This window comes from Cervus elaphus, chromosome 15 (genome assembly GCF_910594005.1).
Source record: "Cervus elaphus chromosome 15, mCerEla1.1, whole genome shotgun sequence".
NCBI classification, from domain to species: Eukaryota; Metazoa; Chordata; class Mammalia; order Artiodactyla; family Cervidae; genus Cervus; species Cervus elaphus.
The window spans coordinates 43,994,518-44,000,901 of NC_057829.1; the positions used below are offsets into that span (position 1 = coordinate 43,994,518).

The window sequence follows — 6,384 nt, forward strand, 5'->3', positions numbered from 1 at the left end:
AATTGTTTAAATTATTCTCATTAGTAACATGAAGTAGGTTGATAAGCAAATAACTTAGATTTCATTGCCTTGCGACTTTGGAAGCAATCAGACGAATGTGGATTAAGTGCTCCTTTTCAATGATGAGCACACCCATTCTGTAGTAACAATTTTAGGATAAGAACCAATCATAAGTATACATTGTGCAACTGGAGTTGGAATAAATTATTTAGAAAATAGAAGCACTGATCAGCTGTGGAATACTGTGGTTAATCCCCTTTCTTAGAGGATGGTCTGAGAGCTAACACAATTCTATTTCTTTCAGCATGAAAGTGATTCATACATGTGTAGCTAAGCTATCTAAAAACAGCAATTAAGAGCACATCAGGCGCAAGCCATCTATATCCCAATATGAAGGGTACTATAACCATTATTTCCTCAAGGTAGGCATGAAGGGCACGTAGACCTGGGCACTGGTACTATAGCTACCATTTTCTTTATTGTTTTAATTATATGGATGCTTGGAATGAGTTGCCATGCCCTTCTCTAGGCAATCTTCCCGACCTGAGGATCAAACCCATGTCTCCTACGTCTCCTGCATTGCAGGCAGATTCCTTACCCATGCGGAGCCACCTGAGAAGCCCCAAATAATTGTTAATTCAGTTGAATGATGTTTATGGCCAGATGGTGCATGCATGCTAAGTCATTTCAGTCGTGTCCAACTCTGCGACACTATGGACTCAGGCCACTCCATCCGTGGCTTTCTTCAGGCAGGAATACTGGAGTGGGTTGCCATTTGGGCCAGATGGTAGTAAAATAAAGAGTATAAGTTACTAAGTTTCAGAAATTTCAAAACATGGTTTATATCAGAGGGAAGAATGAAAATGTTTTAAGGGATTTTGCAGTCAAAGTCAAATGTCATCAGTATGTGGCATATTTAGGGAGAAAATATTCATGCACACTAAGGTGAAAAGTGGCCTGAGAAAAGATCTTCACTGGTGGGGATGAGTTAACAGAGATCGGGTGAGGTCTGCCACAGACTTCCCACTACAGCTCTGGGGACTGCTACAGTGTCTGGAATGAAGACAAATGGTTTTCTGAAGCCTTCCACTCCAAGACCATATGATATTTTTTTAGCTTGATATTTTCATCCTGAACATCATTTTTCTCAGAGCCTGGCGGACCTCCTTGTTCTATAGAGTATAGATGACAGGGTTCAGCAGCGGGGTCACCACCGTGTTCACAAGGGCAGCCTCCTTGTTGGAATCCAGCCTGTTCACTTGCTTTGGTTTCACATATATAAAGATGCTGCTGCCGTACATCAGGGAGAGGACAATGAGGTGAGAGGAGTAGGTGGAAAAAGCTTTCTGTTGCTCCTTGGCTGATGGGAGATGCATGATTATGGCTGCTATGTTGCTTACGCAATGATGGTTATGATGAGAGATGTCAAAAGGACCCACAAAGCAAGGATAAAGGCATACATTTCAAGTTTGGTGTCAGAGGAGGAGAGATGGATCAGGGGGCCAAGGTCACAGAAGAAGTAAGGGATGACTTGGGGGCCGCAGAAAGATAACTGGGACACCTTCACCACCAGACCAGACATAACAGTGAACCCCAAAGCACAGCAGGTTGTCACCAGGAGGCAGCATGTGCTCAGGGTCATGATGTTTGTGTAATACAGAAGCTTGTAAATGGCCAAGTACTGGTCCAGAGACAACACTGCTATGAGGAGGAAGCCTGCTGCTCCCAGAAATACTAACACAAAGGCTTGTGTGAGACAGGAAGCAAAGGAAATTGTTTGTTTGCCTGAAAGAAGGATGACCAACAATTCAGGAATAACTGTACTTGTGAAGCAACACTCAAAGAAGGAGAACATGCTGAGGAAAAAGTACACAGTCGTCTGTAGCCTGGAGTCAGCACAGGTGATGGTGACTATGAGTGTATTGCCTGCAATGGGTGCCAGGTATGCCAGCAAGTGCACCAAGAAGAGGATTTTGCCCAGGTGCTGGGCACCAGGAAAGCCCTCCAAGGTGAACTCTTGGACAGCTGTCCCATTTCTCATTTCCATCAGCATCTCTTTCCACAGCAGCATCATCTGTGGATGTTAGCCTACAATAGAGACATCACAGCAAGAACAAAGGTTTTAGAGGAGCACAAGATCAATCTTCTTAACTACCCAAGAAGGCAGCTACATGGAGAGCAAAGTAGTCCTGTTCACTGGTTATTGGATCAAAAAGACATGACTTCAATACTAGTTCAAAACTGAGTTCTAATCCCTTGAGAGAGTGATTCTTTTGGAAAGTTATTAGTGCTTAACATTTGTGAACTTCATTTTTACTCTGTGTAAAAAGAAGACAGGATCTATAGTTCACGTACTGGTGAGAATTAAATAAAATAAAGCAAGTAATTCACTTGTCATGTGATATCAATGATTCTTATGTGTTCCTCAAGGTCTAATTTTAATATTGAAATCACTAGTGTATTCTTAAATATGGCATGATGAATAGGCATCATTATTCACATCTGCAAGTTATAAAATATTTTACAGTATTACCAATTTATATTTAAATAAAGACAATAGTAGTATAATAATATTCCCTTCGAATATGCCTTTTACTGCTGTTGCTGCTGCTAAGTCGCTTCAGTCGTGTCCGACTCTATGTGACCCCATGGACTGCAGCCTACCAGGCTCCTCCGTCCATGGAATTTTCCAGGCAAAAATACTGGAGTGGAGTGCCAATGCCTTTTACAATATGCAGCAAATTCTATGGTTCAAATTATAATCATCATTATTGTTGAGGACTTTACTAATGCTTGGTATTATGCTGGTCACTGAAATTCAGTGTTTCTCTTACTCTACACAATAATTATGAGTGTTAGATTTCCCTCACTCCTTCTACACAAGGAGAATTTGAGACATGGAGAAGTTCCAGAGAGGTTAGGCCACACAGCTGGGACTTTAGCATCTTCTGTCCGAAAGCCCTTACTACTTCCAAATGCTGTGACAAAATATTAAAATAGAAACAAATCTCTCGGTGATGTTCTCTTAACCTTAAGTGAAAGTTTAGCTTTATTTATCTTAATTGTTCATCATTCAGTTAATATCATTGATGAATTACTGACCCACAGTATGACAGGTCTTAGTTTAGTATAACCAGTTCTAGTTTAGTATAATCATTTCACAGAACAGATTGGAGACCAGGGATGTTGGGGAACTGCTCAACAACATGGCACAAATTATCAGTCCAGGATTTGCTCTGCCCTTTTAAGTCTCCATAATGGCAGGTAAGAGAGATAGGGAATGACAGCAATTCACAGAATTAGCATCCTTAGGAAAGTAACCTGGCAATGCGGCACTTGCACACTCACTTTTGCATCAAAGCTCATTCCTTCAGCCAGCTCAATAAATCACTTCTCTAGTGATGATGCTTGGCTCTAGAATCTCAATACTAAGCTAGAGATCTGTTGTTATTTAGTTGCTCGGTCACATCTGACTCTTTTGCGACCCGGGACTGTAGCCCACCAGGCTCCTCTGTCCATGAGATTTCCCAGACAAGAATACTGAAAAAAAAAAAAAAAGGAATACTGGAGTGGGTTGCCATTTCCTTCTCCAGGGGATCTTCCCAATCCAGGGATTGAGTCCATGTCTCCTGCATCGGGAGGCAGATTCGTTACCACTGAGCTACCAGGAAGCCTGAAGGTCTGTAGCAGGGAGTAAATCTTTCTGTCCTGCTGAGGGGCTAAGTTCTCTTTAGTGATGCTCAGGCAACCAAACTGTTTGCTCACCCCAGAGTGACACTGCTCCTGAGGCAGCCTAAAGGTGCCTCTGCTTCTGTTTCAGTTACAGTAGCTAGTCCTCAAAGCTACCATGGTCCCTGACCCAGGAACACAGGAGTCACCTCATTGCGGGGTTAGGGGGGGTGGTTTCCCTCCTCTTACAGTCATTCTCTTTAAAGAAATCAAGAACTTTCTCTGTGCTGAGGAAAAAGGAGAGGAGAAGGAAACTTGTCAGCCTGCTGTTCAGTGTGGGGGGAGTGCACATCCCATGTTCTCTGTGTCCCTGGCTGGCAAAACCCAATTTCTATACCCCATAATTTTTTACACCACAACAAGGCTACATGGCAGCCTTGACCACTGAAATCCCAGAAAGGAGCACGTGGAATAAAACAATCACAAATTGCTGCCCCCAATTCTAAGTGAAAGCTTGATTCTAGGACTACTGAGGATCCTGATGAAAGTTCGGGCTCTGCTTCCCTTAGTTGGTAATTGCCCAGCCTAACATGAAACACTGCCATCCACCTCCTATACCAGCTAATGAGAATAAGCAGTTTCTTTTGAGTCCAGCTCTGGGAGCTGCTGAGACAAGTCTTCTGCTGAAGTACACTGTGGTCATGGGCACCTCTGCTCCAAAACATCTTCTATTGACCTACACTCCTCCATGATATCCTCACCTTCCTATGTGAAGAAGCATCCTTGTTCCACTGAGTCAACGATGAGAAGCTCCAGATGTACTGGTCTGGGGCCTCTGTGATAGTTTTCCTATAAGATTGTATTTGGTTACCAAGCAAGATGGACCCAGTAGGTGAGCAGAGTGCAGGCTCTCAAACCTCATTAGCAGCCAGAGGGACAGGTTCAGAAAGTAAAGGCAGGGCTGGTGCCTTGGGGATAGCTAATGGGTCACTGTGGAGAATAAGATTTACTGGCACAATGCTTATGTTTATCTTTCCATTGTTTGTCATTACAATGGCTCCCAAATTTCCACGGTATTCTCTGCCAAGATTTTCAAAGAAATTAAATGACTTAATTTCCCATGGGTTTTTAAAATCCCAATTTGAATGTTGCTACTGATTCCAGGTAAAATTCCAGACTACAACTTTCTACATGTTATGTGTGCCCTGAAACCAGATCACAGAGGTTAAAAGAACATATTTTGTCATGAGAAATAGCTGGCTTACTGGTTTTTATCAGGCTTTGGGGAAGATCATTTCTGAGAAAGGAAATGTGGGGAAACTACCTTCTTCTCTCAGCTATTCTTCAAGCCTCCACCAACATTTAAATTTTTTTACTGGTTTTATTTGTCTGAAGAATATTTTTTGTTGCCCTCCCTAAACCCCTTGAAAAAAGGGAAGTATGTGCTTCTTCTTTAGAGAAAAGAAGGGAACTGTGGGTGTTTTCTGTGACATCTCTAACCTGGCCTGTCTCTCTCTTTTTAAAAGAATATATAAAGTGGATCCCTAGATTACTTCTAATGCAGAACAGGAAGAAAGAGATGTGAGCCCCATGGTGGAAAAACTATTGCCATGGCAACCACTCCCTTGGAAGTTTGCTTCTCTTCCTCTGTACCCTAGCTAGGTTGCTGTGGCAAGACTGGCCCATTTTTTTTGTAGCCTCTGGCTTCCTGTTGAAAGCCAAGGAAGGGAGCTAAACTCCCAAGGTGTATCTGGAGGAAACCCTGAGATATACAGTGTCTGTCTGCAGATCTGTTCTGCCTATGTCTTCCCTTACCTGTGTTGATCTTACAAGGTCAAGGCAAATGTCATAGAAGTTTTCATGAGTATTCATGTGGGTCCCATGTTCCTACAAACAGTCAAAATCATTTTTGAAACATCCATCCATACATACACTTTGCTGTCAGTCAAGGCCAAACCAAACCTGGGCTTCATTTTCACACTTTCAGTTAGAAGGTAGGGAAAATAAAGAATAATAGATGAGTAACAGAAGCTGGAACAAATTGAGACTAGTCATAGTAATGCCCTAAGGTTCATTTGGGCTGCCCTGGTGGCTCCCACCAGTAAAGAATCTGCCTGCAATGCAGGAGACCTGGGTTCAGTTTCTGGGTGGGGAAGATCCCTTGGAGAAGGACATGGAAACCCATTCTAATATCCTTGCCTGGAGAATCCCATGGACAGAGGATCCTGGTGGGCTACAGACCATGGGGTCACAAAGAGTCAAACACAACAGAGTGGCTAAGAATGCAAGGCTTATTTGCATGTGGTTGTTTTAATGTTTTTGGTACCAGTGCCATGGTTTAGGAGTACCTATCTCATCTGAACAAGTCCCAGTGATAACATGATGGTGTGAAGGTGGGAAGAGGTCTAGCATGTGGCTGGATAAAAAAAGCTTATAAAGGTAATACTCATATAGAAATGGGGTAAACTAACCATAAGCAGGAGATGAGGGTTCAATCCCTGGGTTGGGAAGATCCCCTGGATAGACAGAGAAGCCTGGTGAGCTATAGTCCATGGGGTAGCAAAAGAGTTGGATGTGGACTCAGTGACTAAACAATAACAGCAAAATTAACTATACTATGCACCTAGCTTAAGGGGTAGAGCCTGGCACCAAGAAATGTTTCAAAATTTTCTTGGTCTATGTTTCTCTTTTCTGGATAGCGTCTTCACTGCTCTC

At 42.7% G+C, this 6,384-nt stretch overlaps 1 pseudogene; it reads right to left on the reverse strand.

The window, feature by feature from the left end:
* Window positions 1-1,112: 1,112 nt before the first annotated feature.
* LOC122708530 lies at window positions 1,113-2,071 on the reverse strand (annotated as a pseudogene).
* Between the last annotated feature and the right edge of the window lie 4,313 nt (window positions 2,072-6,384).